Here is a 17,788-nt window from a genome sequence, read left to right as displayed (position 1 = left end):
AAAGAAGGATGGTACGATGCGGATGTGTGATTGATTATCGCCATTGAACAAGCGGACGATTAAGAATAAATATCCACCGCCAAGGATTGATGATCTGTTCGACTAGCTTAGAGGAGCTTCAGATTTTCCAAGATTGACCTTCGATCCGGATACCATCGCTTAAGGGTAAAGGAAGTGGATATTCATAAGACGAAGATTCGTGACTCGATATGGTCATTACGAGTTTCGGTTATGCCGCTTGGGTTGAACGCACTTGCCGCTTATGGATCTAATGAATCGAGTGTTCCAACCTTACTTGGACCGATTCGTGGTAGTTTTCATCGATGATATTCTGGTATACTCGGAAACCGAGGAGAAACATGAGGAGCATCTACGTATTGTGCTGCAAGTGCTGAGAGAGAAGGAACTGTATGCAAAGTTTAGTAAGTGTGAATTTTGGTTGCGAGAAGTGGCTTTTCTAGGTCATGTGGTTTCTGCTGAAGGAATTAGAGTGGATCCTCGAAAAATTGAGGCAGTTCTGGGATGGAAGCCACCAAAATCAGTATCGAAAATTCTGAGTTTTCTGGGTTTGGTAGGCTACTACAGAAGGTTTGTGGAAGGTTTTTCTGTGATGGCAGCACCTCTGACAAAACACCTAAGAAAAGGAGTACCGTTTGTATGGACTAAGAAACAGTAGGAAGCTTTTGAGAAGTTGAAGAAAGTTCGATCAAGCACTTGTGTTAATTCAAATGAGTCTGGAATGATTTTACTGTGTCACGTGGACGCATCACACGTGGGTTTGGACCGCATGTTAATGCAAGAGGGTAAGGTGGTCGATATGCATCTCGATAGCTTAAGCCTCATGAGGGAAACTATTTGACTCATGATTTAGAGTTGGCAAGATGATATTTGCACTTAAGATTTGGAGACATTACTTGTAACGGAGAAAGGTGTATTATATACATCGACCATAAGAGTCTTAAGTATTTGTTGACTTAGAAGGAGCTGAACCTTAGGCAAAGGAGATGGATTGAGTTGCTTAAGGATTATGACTGTTCGATCGAGTATCACCCAAGCAAGGCTAATGTGGTAGCCGATGCTCTAAGTCGTAGAGTCAGATTCGATCCGAGAGCAATGTTTGCTCGTCTGAGTCTCATATGATGATGGAAGTCTGCTGGCTGAGTTGCAAGTGAGGCCAACCTGGGTGGATCAGATTAAGGAAAAACAGTTGAACGATGAGTCTTTGGTCGCTCGCTTTCAACAAGTTAAGGAAGGGGAAACTTCTGAGTTTGGGAGCCAGAAGAGAGGATGCAACAACAATACCCTCATCTGTTTGGATTAGGTAAATTTCGAGGACGAAATTTCTTTAAGGAGGGTAGAGTTGTAACGCCCCAATTTTCGGGAATTCTGTGAATGTTGGCATAGGTTTAATTATGTTAGTGGGCCTCTAGAAAGCCCAAACTTAAGATAGAACCCGACAATTTTAGTTAATTTTTGTTCCATAAGAAAAAGGGAGTGAAATTATGAAATAGGACTTATGTGAAAATGTTTGAAAATGCTATAGGCTAAATTGAAGTGGCCAAATAAATAGGAGTGCAAAATAGGAGGATTTGCATGACAAACCTCCCATTTTACATGAAGTGGCCAGCCATCATGTTGTTGTAGACAAAATGTACACTTGATATCCATAATTTATGGTACAAATTGATACAAATTGATAATAGGTTAGGTAAATGTTCCATGATAATGGGTTAGGTAAATGTTTCATGATAATAGGTTAGGTAAATGTTCCATGATAATGGGTTAGGTAAATGTTTCATGATAATGGGTTAGGTAAATGTTTCATGATAAGAATATCATGTCTTTTGTATTAAAGAATTAAATGGATGAAATATGAAGTTTTATTAAAAGAAAAAGGGGTGAAAAGAACAAAGTTTTGTCCATCTTTGTTCATCATAGCTGAAAGTTAGAGAAGAGAAGGAGAGGAGAAAGCTCTTGAGTATTCGGTCATTAGGAGGAGGAAAATTGAAGGTAAGTTCTTGGTACCTTGCTTCTATTTTGAGGTTCATGAGTTCTTCTTGATTCTACCTTAACTCTTGAAGTATATTTTGATTTTTAGTTGTGTTGTGAGCATTTGGTCATGAATTAAAATGAAGGAAATGGTTGTTGTTTCATGTTCTTTTGATGAAAAATGGAAGATATGTGAAGTTGAGCCAAACAAATGAGCATGCATGTGCCTTACATGCTAAAGGGAAAAATCGGCTAACATGTTGTGCTTTGAAATGATGAAATGGAGATTATGCTTAAGTAAAAATCATAGATATGTGATGATTGATTGGTGATATACATGTTTAAATAACATGCATGCAAGTTAGGTGTATGAAAGAGTGATTTGGTAATAAATCTGCTTGGGACAGCAGCAGTAACGTGACTTTGGAAAATCACCATAAATTGTGGGAGATGAATTAGAAGCTGAATAAATTATGTAATTAAAGCTTATTGAGTCTAGTTTCTAATGAAATAAACAAGAACATATTTTGAATTCTTTACAATGAGAAATTTGATTCGTAATGAAGAGTGGTCAGATTAGTCAAACAGTGAAACATGGGAAACTTTGAGAAAAATCTGGTATTGATTGGCTAAACCAAAAATTCTGAAAATTTTATGGATAGAAGATATATGAGTCTATTTTCAAGGAAAATTAACGGAACTTGATTTGGAGTTTCGTAGCTCTATTTATAAATGATTTAGTGACTGTTGCTCAGGAAGACAGCTTGCAGTGAAATTATGATTATGTGGTAAACATTGACAAAAATTTGTTAATGAGTTGCTTATTGATTTCTTATAAGCTTACTATGATCTGTAGGTGTGGTTGGTCAATATTGTAAGGGTTTAATCGTAGTTCGTATTTGAATAGTTAGATTAACGTGTTAGTAATCCAATTGTAGGCGGTTCGTGTGTGGATCTCACAAGATATCGTCATAGCAAACAGTGTGTAACTAACACCCTCTTTCTTAGTCTAGATCGGCAAAAGCGAAAAGCGTAAATGTCGAAAATCGGTATTTTGTAGATTTGCGAGTGTCGAATGCTCGTGAGGTAAATCGATTAATGTTTTGGTAAGCTGCAATGTTTGGACCGCAAAGTGCATGATTTACGTGCCTCGATATTTTTGGGCTTAATAGGCCAAAATTGGAATGATGAGCCAACGGGCCCAATTCGGTAAGAACCCTCGATGCGTGATTCTTGTTAGTACGTGAAAAATAGGAATATGCATGAAAACCCTAAAAGCGTTAACTTACTATAATACCCTATTTATGGAAAATTATCATATATACCCTAGGTGCAAAATTACTTGAAATACCCCTAGGTTAAATTGACCTAAATGCATGTTTGATGTTGTTATTTATCGCATGTCATGTTGTTATTATCGATGCATGGACCGGGATATTGATGGAGGAAGTATCTGAAAGTGGCTTGTCCACGTCTTGGAGGCTTTGCCTCAATTTATTGATAATCGAGCAGCAAGGCCGCAATCGTGGAGTGTTGAAATGGGTGGGTTGAGCTATTCCCACATGGAGTGTATGGTTTGTAATGGGTGGAGTGTAGTGGTTGGTGGGTTGAGTAGTCTCCCCAAATGGGCTTGCATATGTTTACTGATGTTGCATGTATTTTGAAATGGGCCTATGGGCCATACTGTTATCTGAATAAGGGGCTAAGGCCCAGTTTATTGTAATCTGAAAAGGGCTTTGGCCCAGTATCACTGTTACCCAAATGGGCTTGCATATGTTATTGATGTTGCATGTATTTTGAAATGGGCCTATGGGCCATACTGTTATCTGAATAAGGGGCTAAGGCCCAGTTTATTGTAATCTGAAAAGGGCTCTGGCCCAGTACCACTGTTACCTGAATGGGCTTAGGCCCAATGGGCTTGAGCTGACTTGGACTTTGAATGGGTTTTCCTTACACACTGAGTTTCCCCAAACTCACCCCTTTTATTTTCATCCACGCAGGAAATCCCCAACCATAGTGGGCTTGGAGCTGTGAGGGAATTCGGAGTGGCCACCCGTTCTGAAAGTTTGATTTTCTTCTGGTGAACTGGACATCCTTTTATTTACATTTGAAGTTTTTGGGCTTTTAAATGTAATAAGGCCGCTTAATTATTTTTGATGGTTTTAATATGTATTACTAAGATAGGTAATACTTATATTTAACTGTTGAAACTGGATAGCTTTAGGGCGCGTTTTCAAAAACAACAGTTGATTTCAAAATAACACGACAACAAGCAAAGCTTCCGCAATGAAAGTATTTTTCCAAAATTAATCACTTTTCCTAAAAATGACTTAATCAAATCGGTTTTCCTAGAAATATCCATGACATTAAGGTGTGGCAATGGCGGTATGCATGTCTAGGATTGGATCCGAAGGAGCTTGGTATTAAGCGATCAGATGGACTCACCACCTCTTTTCCGGTTACCTACCCGGTGCATAGCTTCCATTCACTTTAACCCTTAATGAATTAATCTTTGAACATCAAGTACGATTTTACGGACTTAGAAAGGAAATTTTTTTTTACGTTTTTGATGTGGCATGCCGGATCCGGCCATAACTTCTGGGCTGGGTTTGGGGTGCTACAGTTATGATGAAGGTCTAGGGTTTGAACTATGTTATAAATTTGTGTATTTTGATGTTTAATGGTAGATTATGCATGTTTATGGTTGGAGAAACAACTTTTGCTAAGTGATTTTCAAGGAAAATGCTAGAAAGGACTAATATGTAAAAGTTATGAAAGTGGTTTCGCTAGGCTTAAGGTGAAAATAAATTGAATGAAAATTATTTTACAAGCCTAGGGGTAAAAGTGTAAATGTGATAAAATTTAGGGGCAAAAATGTAATTTCTGCCATAGTATGATAAATTTTAGTAATTAAATGTTTAGATAAACAAAATAAAAGCCTAATTTTTGTCATCTTCAACCCCTCGGTCAAAAGTTTGAAGACCACCAAGGCTAGGGTTTTATTTAAGCTTTCCAAGCTCCATAGTAAGTCCATTCTTGCCCCGTTTTTAATGATTTTGACGTTTTGAAATCCTTGTAACATGATCTACCTATTTCTACCATTTATTTGAGTTATGATGAAGGTCTAGGGTTTGAACCATGTTATAAATTTGTGTATTTTGATGTTTAATGGTAGATTATGCATGTTTATGGTTGGAGAAACAACTTTTGCTAAGTGATTTTCAATGAAAATGCTAAAAAAGACTAACTTGTGAAAGTTGTAAAATTTTTCATAAAAGTGTGATTTAGTGGAAATTGTGGGTTTTTATAGTTATGAAAGTGGTTTGGCTAGGCTTAAGGTGAAAATAAATTGAATGAAATTATTTTACAAGCCTAGGGGTAAAAGTGTAAATATGATAAAATTTAGGGGCAAAAATGTAATTTTTACCATAGTATGATAAATTTTAGTAATTAAATGTTTAAATAAACAAAATAAAAGCAAAATTTTTGTCATCTTCAACCCCTCGGCCGAAAGTTTGAAGACCACCATGGCTAGGGTTTTATTTAAGCTTTCCAAGCTCCATAGTAAGTCCGATCTTGCCCTGTTTTTAATGATTTTAACGTTTTGGAAATCCTTGTAGCATGATCTACCTATTTCTACCATTTATTTGAGTTATGATGAAGGTCTAGGGTTTGAACCATGTTATAAATTTGTGTATTTTGATGTTTAATGGTAGATTATGCATGTTTATGGTTGGAGAAACAACTTTTGCTAAGTGATTTTCAATGAAAATGCTATAAAAGACTAACTTGTGAAAGTTGTAAAATTTTTCATAAAGGTGTGATTTAGTGGAAATTGTGGGTTTTTATAGTTATGAAAGTGGTTTGTCTAGGATTAAGGTGAAAATAAATTGAATGAAATTATTTTACAAGCCTAGGGATAAAAGTGTAAATATGATAAAATTTAGGGGCAAAAATGTAATTTTTGACATAGTATGATAAAATTTAGTAATTAAATGTTTAAATAAACAAAATAAAAGCCAAATTTTGGTCATATTCAACCCCTTGGCCGAAATTTTGAAGACCACCATTGCTAGGGTTTTGTTTAAGTTTTCTAAGCTCCATAGTAAGTTCGTTCTTGCTCTGTTTTTAATGATTGTCGCGTTTTTGAAATCCTTCTAACATGATCTACATATTTCTACCATTTATTTGAGTTATGATGGAGGTCTAAGGTTTGAACTATGTTATAAATTTGTGTATTTTGATGTTTAATGGTAGATTATGCATGTTTATGGTTGGAGAAACAACTTTTCCTAAGTGATTTTCAATGCAAATGCCAAAAAAGACTAACTTGTGAAAGTTATAAAATTTGTCATAAAAGTGTGATTTAGTGGAAATTGTGGGATTTTATAGTTATGAAAATGGTTTCGCTAGGCTTAAGGTGAAAATAAATTGAATGAAATTATTTTACAAGCCTAGGGATAAAAGTGTAAATATGATAAAATTTAGGGCAAAATGTAATTTTGACATAGTATGATAAAATTTAGTAATTAAATGTTTAAATAAACAAAATAAAAGCCAAATTTTGGTCATCTTCAACCCCTTGGCCAAAATTTTGAAGACCACCATTGCTAGGGTTTTATTTAAGCTTTCCAAGCTCCATAGTAAGTCCATTCTTGCCTGCTTTTAATGATTTTCACGTTTTGAAATCCTTGTAACATGATCTACCTATTTCTACCATTTATTTGAGTTATGATGCAGGTCTAGGGTTTGAACCATGTTATAAATTTGTGTATTTTGATGTTTAATGGTAGATTATGCATGTTTATGGTTGGAGAAACAACTTTTGCTAAGTGATTTTCAATGAAAATGCTATAAAAGACTAACTTGTGAAAGTTGTAAAATTTTTCATAAAGGTGTGATTTAGTGGAAATTGTGGGTTTTTATAGTTATGAAAGTGGTTTGTCTAGGATTAAGGTGAAAATAAATTGAATGAAATTATTCTACAAGCCTAGGGATAAAAGTGTAAATATGATAAAATTTAGGGCAAAATGTAATTTTGACATAGTATGAAAATTTAGTAATTAAATGTTTAAATAAACGAAATAAAAGCCAAATTTTGGTCATCTTCAACCCCTTGGCCGAAATTTTGAAGACCACCATTGCTAGGGTTTTGTTTAAGTTTTCTAAGCTCCATAGTAAGTTCGTTCTTGCTCTGTTTTTAATGATTTTCACGTTTTTGAAATCCTTGTAACATGATCTACCTATTTCTACCATTTATTTGAGTTATGATGGAGGTCTAAGGTTTGAACTATGTTATAAATTTGTGTATTTTGATGTTTAATGGTAGATTATGCTTGTTTATGGTTGGAGAAACAACTTTTCCTAAGTGATTTTCAATGCAAATGCCAAAAAAGACTAACTTGTGAAAGTTATAAAATTTTTCATAAAAGTGTGATTTAGTGGAAATTGTGGGTTTTTATAGTTATGAAAGTGGTTCGGCTAGGCTTAAAGTGAAAATAAATTGAATAAAAATTATTTTACAAGCCTATGCGTAAAAGTGTAAATATGATAAAATTTAGGGGCAAAAATGTAATTTTTGCCATAGTATGATAAAATTTAGTAATTAACTGTATAAAAAAACAAAATAAAAGCCAAATTTTGGTCATCTTCAACCCCTCGGCCGAAATTTTGACGACCACCATGGCTAGGGTTTTGTTTAAGCTTTCCAAGGTCCATAGTAAGTCCGTTCTTGCCCCGTTTTTAATGATTTTCACGTTTTTGAAATCCTTGTAACATGATCTTCCTATTTCTACCATTTATTTGAGTTATGATGGAGGTCTAAGGTTTGAACTATGTTATAAATTTGTGTATTTTGATGTTTAATGGTAGATTATGCATGTTTATGGTTGGAGAAACAACTTTTGCTAAGTGATTTTCAATGAAAATGCTAGAAAGGACTAATTTGTAAACGTTATAAAATTTGTCATAAAAGTGTGATTTAGTGGAAATTGTGGGTTTTTATAGTTATGAAAGTGGTTCCGCTAGGCTTAAAGTGAAAATAAATTGAATGAAAATTATTTTTCAAGCCTAGGGTAAAAGTGTAAATAAGATAAAATTTAGGGGAAAAAATTTAATTTTTACAGTAGTATGATAAAATTTAGTAATTAAATGTTTAAATAAACAAAATAAAAGCCAAATTTTGGTCATCTTCAACCCCTCGGCCGAAATTTTGAAGACCACCATGGCTAGGGTTTTGTTTAAGCTTTCCAAGGTCCATAGTAAGCCCGTTCTTGCCCTTTTTTAATGATTTTCACGTTTTTGAAATCCTTGTAACATGATCTACCTATTTCTACCATTTATTTGAGTTATGATGGAGGTCTAAGGTTTGAACTATGTTATAAATTTGTGTATTTTGATGTTTAATGGTAGATTATGCATGTTTATGGTTGGAGAAACAACTTTTGCTAAGTGATTTTCAATAAAATGCTAAAAAAGACTAACTTGTAAAAGTTGTAAAATTTGTCATAAAAGTGTGATTTAGTGGAAATTGTGGGTTTTTATAGTTATGAAAGTGGTTCGGCTAGGCTTAAAGTGAAAATAAATTGAATGAAAATTATTTTTCAAGCCTAGGGTAAAAGTGTAAATAAGATAAAATTTAGGGGTAAAAATTTATTTTTGTTGTAGTATGATAAAATTTAGTAATTAAATGTTAGATAAACAAAATAAAAGCCAAATTTTGGTCATCTTCAACCCTCGGCGAAATTTTGAAGACCACCATGGCTAGGGTTTTGTTTAAGCTTTCCAAAGTCCATAGTAAGTCCGTTCTTGCCCCATTTTTAATGATTTTCACGTTTTTCAAATCCTTGTAACATGATCTACCAATTTCTACCATTTATTTGAGTTATGATGATGGTCTAGGGTTTGAACCATGTTATAAATTTGTGTATTTTGATGTTTAATGGTAGATTATGCATGTTTGTGGTTGGAGAAACAACTTTTGCTAAGTGATTTTCAATGAAAATGCTCAAAAGGACTAATTTGTAAAAGTTATAAAATTTGTCATAAAAGTGTGATTTAGTGGAAATTGTAGGTTTTTATAGTTATGAAAGTGGTTCGGCGAGGCTTAAAGTGAAAATAAATTGAATGAAAATTATTTTACAAGCCTAGGGTAAAAGTGTGAATAAGATAAAATTTAGGGCCAAAAATTTAATTTTTTCCATAGTATGATAAAATTTAGTAATTAAATGTTTAAATAAACAAAATAAAAGCCAAATTTTGGTCATCTTCGACCCTCGGCCGAAATTTTGAAGACCACCATGGCCATGGTTTTGTTTAAGCTTTCCAAGGTCCATAGTAAGCCCGTTCTTGCCCCGTTTTTAATGATTTTCACGTTTTTGAAATCCTTGTAATATGGTCTACCTATTTCTACCATTTATTTGAGTTATGATGGAGGTCTAAGGTTTGAACTATGTTATAAATTTGTGTATTTTGATGTTTAATGGTAGATTATGCATGTTTATGGTTGGAGAAACAACTTTTGCTAAGTGATTTTCAATGAAAATGCTAGAAAGGACTAATTTGTAAACGTTATAAAATTTGTCATAAAAGTGTGATTTAGTGGAAATTGTAGGTTTTTATAGTTATGAAAGTGGTTCGGCGAGGCTTAAAGTGAAAATAAATTGAATGAAAATTATTTTTCAAGCCTAGGGTAAAAGTGTAAATAAGATAAAATTTAGGGGAAAAAATTTAATTTTTACAGTAGTATGATAAAATTTAGTAATTAAATGTTTAAATAAACAAAATAAAAGCCAAATTTTGGTCATCTTCAACCCCTCGGCCGAAATTTTGAAGACCACCATGGCTAGGGTTTTGTTTAAGCTTTCCAAGGTCCATAGTAAGTCCGTTCTTGCCCTGTTTTTAATGATTTTCACGTTTTTGAAATCCTTGTAACATGATCTACCTATTTCTACCATTTATTTGAGTTATGATTAAGGTCTATGGTTTGAACCATGTTATAAATTTGTGTATTTTGATGTTTAATGGTAGATTATGCATGTTTATGGTTGGAGAAACAACTTTTGCTAAGTGATTTTCAATAAAAATGCTAAAAATGACTAATTTGTAAAAGTTATAAAATTTGTCATAAAAGTGTGATTTAGTGGAAATTGTGGGTTTTTATAGTTATGAAAGTGGTTCGGCTAGGCTTAAAGTGAAAATAAATTGAATGAAAATTATTTTACAAGCCTAGGGTAAAAGTGTAAATAAGATAAAATTTAGGGGTAAAAATTTATTTTTTGTTGTAGTATGATAAAATTTAGTAATTAAATGTTAGATAAACAAAATAAAAGCCAAATTTTGGTCATCTTCAACCCCTCGGCCGAAATTTTGAAGACCACCATGGCTAGGGTTTTGTTTAAGCTTTCCAAAGTCCATAGTAAGTCCGTTCTTGCCCCATTTTTAATGATTTTCACGTTTTTGAAATCCTTGTAACATGATCTACCAATTTCTACCATTTATTTGAGTTATGATGATGGTCTAGGGTTTGAACCATGTTATAAATTTGTGTATTTTGATGTTTAATGGTAGATTATGCATGTTTGTGGTTGGAGAAACAACTTTTGCTAAGTGATTTTCAATGAAAATGCTCAAAAGGACTAATTTGTAAAAGTTATAAAATTTGTCATAAAAGTGTGATTTAGTGGAAATTGTAGGTTTTATAGTTATGAAAGTGGTTCGGCGAGGCTTAAAGTGAAAATAAATTGAATGAAAATTATTTTACAAGCCTAGGGTAAAAGTGTGAATAAGATAAAATTTAGGGCCAAAATTTAATTTTTCCATAGTATGATAAAATTTAGTAATTAAATGTTTAAATAAACAAAATAAAAGCCAAATTTTGGTCATCTTCAACCCTCGGCCGAAATTTTGAAGACCACCATGGCCATGGTTTTGTTTAAGCTTTCCAAGGTCCATAGTAAGCCCGTTCTTGCCCGTTTTAATGATTTTCACGTTTTTGAAATCCTTGTAATATGGTCTACCTATTTCTACCATTTATTTGAGTTATGATGAAGGTCTAGGGTTTGAACCATGATATAAATTTGTGTAATTTGATGTTTAATGGTAGATTATGTATCTTTATGGTTGGAGAAACAACTTTTGCTAAGTGATTTTCAATGAAAATGCTAGAAAGGACTAATTTGTAAAAGTTATAAAATTTGTCATAAAAGTGTGATTTAGTGAAAATTGTGGGCTTTTATAGTTATGAAAGTGGTTTCGCTAGGCTTAAGGTGAAAATAAATTGAATGAAAATTATTTTACAAGCCTAGGGGTAAAAGTGTAAATGTGATAAAATTTAGGGGCAAAAATGTAATTTCTGCCATAGTATGATAAATTTTAGTAATTAAATGTTTAGATAAACAAAATAAAAGCCTAATTTTTGTCATCTTCAACCCCTCGGTCAAAAGTTTGAAGACCACCAAGGCTAGGGTTTTATTTAAGCTTTCCAAGCTCCATACTAAGTCCATTCTTGCCCCGTTTTTAATGATTTTGACGTTTTTGAAATCCTTGTAACATGATCTACCTATTTCTACCATTTATTTGAGTTATGATGAAGGTCTAGGGTTTGAACCATGTTATAAATTTGTGTATTTTGATGTTTAATGGTAGATTATGCATGTTTATGGTTGGAGAATCAACTTTTGCTAAGTGATTTTCAATGAAAATGCTAAAAAAGACTAACTTGTGAAAGTTGTAAAATTTTTCATAAAAGTGTGATTTAGTGGAAATTGTGGGTTTTTATAGTTATGAAAGTGGTTTGGCTAGGCTTAAGATGAAAATAAATTGAATGAAATTATTTTACAAGCCTAGGGGTAAAAGTGTAAATATGATAAAATTTAGGGGCAAAAATGTAATTTGTGCCATAGTATGATAAATTTTAGTAATTAAATATTTAAATAAACAAAATAAAAGCCTAATTTTTTCATCTTCAACCCCTCGGCCGAAAGTTTGAAGACCACCATGGCTAGGGTTTTATTTAAGCTTTCCAAGCTCCATAGTAAGTCCGTTCTTGCCCTGTTTTTAATGATTTTAACGTTTTTGAAATCCTTGTAGCATGATCTACCTATTTCTACCATTTATTTGAGTTATGATGAAGGTCTAGGGTTTGAACCATGTTATAAATTTGTGTATTTTGATGTTTAATGGTAGATTATGCATGTTTATGGTTGGAGAAACAACTTTTGCTAAGTGATTTTCAATGAAAATGCTAAAAAAGACTAACTTGTGAAAGTTGTAAAATTTTTCATAAAAGTGTGATTTAGTGGAAATTGTGGGTTTTTATAGTTATGAAAGGGGGTTGGCTAGGCTTAAGGTGAAAATAAATTGAATGAAACTATTTTACAAGCCTAGGGATAAAAGTGTAAATATGATAAAATTTAGGGGCAAAAATGTAATTTTTGACATAGTATGATAAAATTTAGTAATTAAATGTTTAAATAAACAAAATAAAAGCCAAATTTTGGTCATCTTCAACCCCTTGGCCGCAATTTTGAAGACCACCACTGCTAGGGTTTTGTTTAAGTTTTCTAAGCTCCAGAGTAAGTCCGTTCTTGCTCTGTTGTTAATGATTTTCGCGTTTTTGAAATCCTTCTAACATGATCTACCTATTTCTACCATTTATTTGAGTTATGATGAAGGTCTAGGGTTTGAACTATGTTATGAATTTGTGTATTTTGATGTTTAATGGTAGATTATGCATGTTTATGGTTGGAGAAACAACTTTTGCTAAGTGATTTTCAATGAAAATGCTAAAAAAGACTAACTTGTGAAAGTTATAAAATTTGTCATAAAAGTGTGATTTAGTGGAAATTGTGGGTTTTTATAGTTATGAAAGTGGTTTCGCTAGGCTTAAGGTGAAAATAAATTGAATGAAATTATTTTACAAGCCTAGGGATAAAAGTGTAAATATGATAAAATTTAGGGGCAAAAATGTAATTTTTGACATAGTATGATAAAATTTAGTAATTAAATGTTTAAATAAACAAAATAAAAGCCAAATTTTGGTCATCTTCAACCCCTTGGCCGAAATTTTGAAGACCACCAAGGCTAGGGTTTTATTTAAGCTTTCCAAGCTCCATAGTAAGTCCATTCTTGCCCCGTTTTTAATGATTTTCACGTTTTTGAAATCCTTGTAACATGATCTACCTATTTCTACCATTTATTTGAGTTATGATGCAGGTCTAGGGTTTGAACCATGTTATAAATTTGTGTATTTTGATGTTTAATGGTAGATTATGCATGTTTATGGTTGGAGAAACAACTTTTGCTAAGTGATTTTCAATGAAAATGCTATAAAAGACTAACTTGTGAAAGTTGAAAAATTTTTCATAAAGGTGTGATTTAGTGGAAATTGTGGGTTTTTATAGTTATGAAAGTGGTTTGTCTAGGATTAAGGTGAAAATAAATTGAATGAAATTATTTTACAAGCCTAGGGATAAAAGTGTAAATATGATAAAATTTAGGGGCAAAAATGTAATTTTTGACATAGTATGATAAAATTTAGTAATTAAATGTTTAAATAAACAAAATAAAAGCCAAATTTTGGTCATCTTCAACCCCTTGGCCGAAATTTTGAAGACCACCATTGCTAGGGTTTTGTTTAAGTTTTCTAAGCCCCATAGTAAGTTCGTTCTTGCTCTGTTTTTAATGATTTTCACGTTTTTGAAATCCTTGTAACATGATCTACCTATTTCTACCATTTATTTGAGTTATGATGGAGGTCTAAGGTTTGAACTATGTTATAAATTTGTGTATTTTCATGTTTAATGGTAGATTATGCATGTTTATGGTTGGAGAAACAACTTTTGCTAAGTGATTTTCAATGCAAATGCCAAAAAAGACTAACTTGTGAAAGTTATAAAATTTTTCATAAAAGTGTGATTTAGTGGAAATTGTGGGTTTTTATAGTTATGAAAGTGGTTCGGCTAGGCTTAAAGTGAAAATAAATTGAATAAAAATTATTTTACAAGCCTATGCGTAAAAGTGTAAATATGATAAAATTTAGGGGCAAAAATGTAATTTTTGCCATAGTATGATAAAATTTAGTAATTAACTGTATAAAAAAACAAAATAAAAGCCAAATTTTGGTCATCTTCAACCCCTCGGCCGAAATTTTGAAGACCACCATGGCTAGGGTTTTGTTTAAGCTTTCCAAGGTCCATAGTAAGTTCGTTCTTGCCTCGTTTTTAATGATTTTCACGTTTTTGAAATCCTTGTAACATGATCTACCTATTTCTACCATTTATTTGAGTTATGATGGAGGTCTAAGGTTTGAACTATGTTATAAATTTGTGTATTTTGATGTTTAATGGTAGATTATGCATGTTTATGGTTGGAGAAACAACTTTTGCTAAGTGATTTTCAATGAAAATGCTAAAAAGGACTAATTTGTAAAAGTTATAAAATTTGTCATAAAAGTGTGATTTAGTGGAAATTGTGGGTTTTTATAGTTATGAAAGTGGTTCGGCTAGGCTTAAAGTGAAAATAAATTGAATGAAAATTATTTTTCAAGCCTAGGGTAAAAGTGTAAATAAGATAAAATTTAGGGGAAAAATTTAATTTTTACCGTAGTATGATAAAATTTAGTAATTAAATGTTTAAATAAACAAAATAAAAGCCAAATTTTGGTCATCTTCAACCCCTCGGCCGAAATTTTGAAGACCACCATGGCTATGGTTTTGTTTAAGCTTTCCAAGGTCCATAGTAAGTCCGTTCTTGCCCCGTTTTTAATGATTTTCACGTTTTTGAAATCCTTGTAACATGATCTACCTATTTCTACCATTTATTTGAGTTATGATGAAGGTCTAGGGTTTGAACCATGTTATAAATTTGTGTATTTTGATGTTTAATGGTAGATTATGCATGTTTATGGTTGGAGAAACAACTTTTGCTAAGTGATTTTCAATAAAAATGCTAAAAACGACTAATTTGTAAAAGTTATAAAATTTGTCATAAAAGTGTGATTTAGTGGAAATTGTGGGTTTTTATAGTTATGAAAGTGGTTTCGCTAGGCTTAAGGTGAAAATAAATTGAATGAAAATTATTTTACAAGCCTAGGGTAAAAGTGTAAATATGATAAAATTTAGGGTAAAATTTATTTTTGTTGTAGTATGATAAAATTTAGTAATTAAATGTTTAAATAAACAAAATAAAAGCCAAATTTTGGTCATCTTCAACCCTCGGCCAAAATTTTGAAGACCACCATGGCTAGGGTTTTGTTTAAGCTTTCCAAAGTCCATAGTAAGTCCGTTCTTGCCCCATTTTTAATGATTTTCACGTTTTGAAATCCTTGTAACATGATCTACCTATTTCTACCATTTATTTGAGTTATGATGAAGGTCTAGGGTTTGAACCATGTTATAAATTTGTGTATTTTGATGTTTAATGGTAGATTATGCATGTTTATGGTTGGAGAAACAACTTTTGCTAAGTGATTTTCAATGAAAATGCTCAAAAGACTAATTTGTAAAAGTTATAAAATTTGTCATAAAAGTGTGATTTAGTGGAAATTGTGGGTTTTTATAGTTATGAAAGTGGTTCGGCTAGGCTTAAAGTGAAAATAAATTGAATGAAAATTATTTTACAAGCCTAGGGTAAAAGTGTAAATATGATAAAATTTAGGGCAAAAATTTAATTTTTTCCATAGTATGATAAAATTTAGTAATTAAATGTTTAAATAAACAAAATAAAAGCCAAATTTTGGTCATCTTCAACCCCTCGGCCGAAATTTTGAAGACCACCATGGCTAGGGTTTTGTTTAAGCTTTCCAAGGTCCATAGTAAGTCCGTTCTTGCCCCGTTTTTAATGATTTTCACGTTTTTGAAATCCTTGTAATATGATCTACCTATTTCTACCATTTATTTGAGTTATGATGAAGGTCTAGGGTTTGAACCATGTTATAAATTTGTGTATTTTGATGTTTAATGGTAGATTATGCATGTTTATGGTTGGAGAAACAACTTTTGCTAAGTGATTTTCAATGAAAATGCTAAAAAAGACTAACTTGTGAAAGTTGTAAAATTTTTCATAAAGGTGTGATTTAGTGGAAATTGTGGGTTTTTATAGTTATGAAAGTGGTTTGTCTAGGCTTAAGGTGAAAATAAATTGAATGAAATTATTTTACAAGCCTAGGGATAAAAGTGTAAATATGATAAAATTTAGGGGCAAAATGTAATTTTGACATAGTATGATAAAATTTAGTAATTAAATGTTTAAATAAACAAAATAAAAGCCAAATTTTGGTCATCTTCAACCCTCGGCCGAAATTTTGAAGACCACCATGGCTAGGGTTTTGTTTAAGCTTTCCAAGCTCCATAGTAAGTCCGTTCTTGCCCTGCTTTTAATGATTTTCGCGTTTTGAAATCCTTGTAACATGATCTACCTATTTCTACCATTTATTTGAGTTATGATGAAGGTCTAGGGTTTGAACCATGTTATAAATTTGTGTATTTTGATGTTTAATGGTAGATTATGCATGTTTATGGTTGGAGAAACAACTTTTGCTAAGTGATTTTCAATGAAAATGCTAAAAAAGACTAACTTGTGAAAGTTGTAAAATTTTTCATAAAAGTGTGATTTAGTGGAAATTGTGGGTTTTTATAGTTATGAAAGTGGTTTGGCTAGGCTTAAGGTGAAAATAAATTGAATGAAATTATTTTACAAGCCTAGGGATAAAAGTGTAAATATGATAAAATTTAGGGGCAAAAATGTAATTTTTGACATAGTATGATAAAATTTAGTAATTAAATGTTTAAATAAACAAAATAAAAGCCAAATTTTGGTCATCTTCAACCCCTCAATGAAATTTTGAAGACCACCATGGCTAGGGTTTTGTTTAAGCTTTCCAAGCTCCATAGTAAGTCCATTCTTGCCCCGTTTTTAATGATTTTCACGATTTTTAAATCCTTGTAACATGATCTACCTATTTCTACCATTTATTTGAGTTATGATGAAGGTCTAGGGTTTGAACCATGTTATAAATTTGTGTATTTTGATGTTTAATGGTAGATTATGCATGTTTATGGTTGGAGAAACAACTTTTGCTAAGTGATTTTCAATGAAAATGCTAAAAAAGACTAACTTGTGAAAGTTGTAAAATTTTTCATAAAAGTGTGATTTAGTGGAAATTGTGGGTTTTTATAGTTATGAAAGTGGTTTGTCTAGGATTAAGGTGAAAATAAATTGAATGAAATTATTTTACAAGCCTAGGGATAAAAGTGTAAATATGATAAAATTTAGGGCAAAATGTAATTTTGACATAGTATGATAAAATTTAGTAATTAAATGTTTAAATAAACAAAATAAAAGCCAAATTTTGGTCATCTTCAACCCCTTGGCCGAAATTTTGAAGACCACCATTGCTAGGGTTTTGTTTAAGTTTTCTAAGCTCCATAGTAAGTTCGTTCTTGCTCTGTTTTTAATGATTTTCACATTTTTGAAATCCTTGTAACATGATCTACCTATTTCTACCATTTATTTGAGTTATGATGAAGGTCTAAGGTTTGAACTATGTTATAAATTTGTGTATTTTGATGTTTAATGGTAGATTATGCATGTTTATGGTTGGAGAAACAACTTTTGCTAAGTGATTTTCAATGAAAATGCTAAAAAAGACTAACTTGTGAAAGTTATAAAATTTTTCATAAAAGTGTGATTTAGTGGAAATTGTGGGTTTTTATAGTTATGAAAGTGGTTCGGCTAGGCTTAAAGTGAAAATAAATTGAATGAAAATTATTTTACAAGCCTAGGGTAAAAGTGTAAATAT

The 17,788-nt window shown here is 31.9% G+C and overlaps 1 long non-coding RNA gene across 1 annotated transcript; it reads left to right on the top strand.

Annotated features, from left to right (window-relative positions):
* Positions 1-1,659: 1,659 nt before the first annotated feature.
* On the top strand, positions 1,660-4,281 carry LOC128294100 (uncharacterized). Its single transcript, XR_008284357.1, has 2 exons — positions 1,660-2,010; positions 3,990-4,281. It is a non-coding gene; the product is annotated as an uncharacterized LOC128294100 (long non-coding RNA).
* The last annotated feature ends 13,507 nt before the right edge of the window (positions 4,282-17,788 follow it).

The sequence above is a fragment of the Gossypium arboreum genome, chromosome 6 (genome assembly GCF_025698485.1).
Source record: "Gossypium arboreum isolate Shixiya-1 chromosome 6, ASM2569848v2, whole genome shotgun sequence".
NCBI classification, from domain to species: domain Eukaryota; kingdom Viridiplantae; phylum Streptophyta; class Magnoliopsida; order Malvales; family Malvaceae; genus Gossypium; species Gossypium arboreum.
Note: the sequence above shows the minus strand (reverse complement) of the source record. Positions and strands in the feature narration are given on the sequence as shown.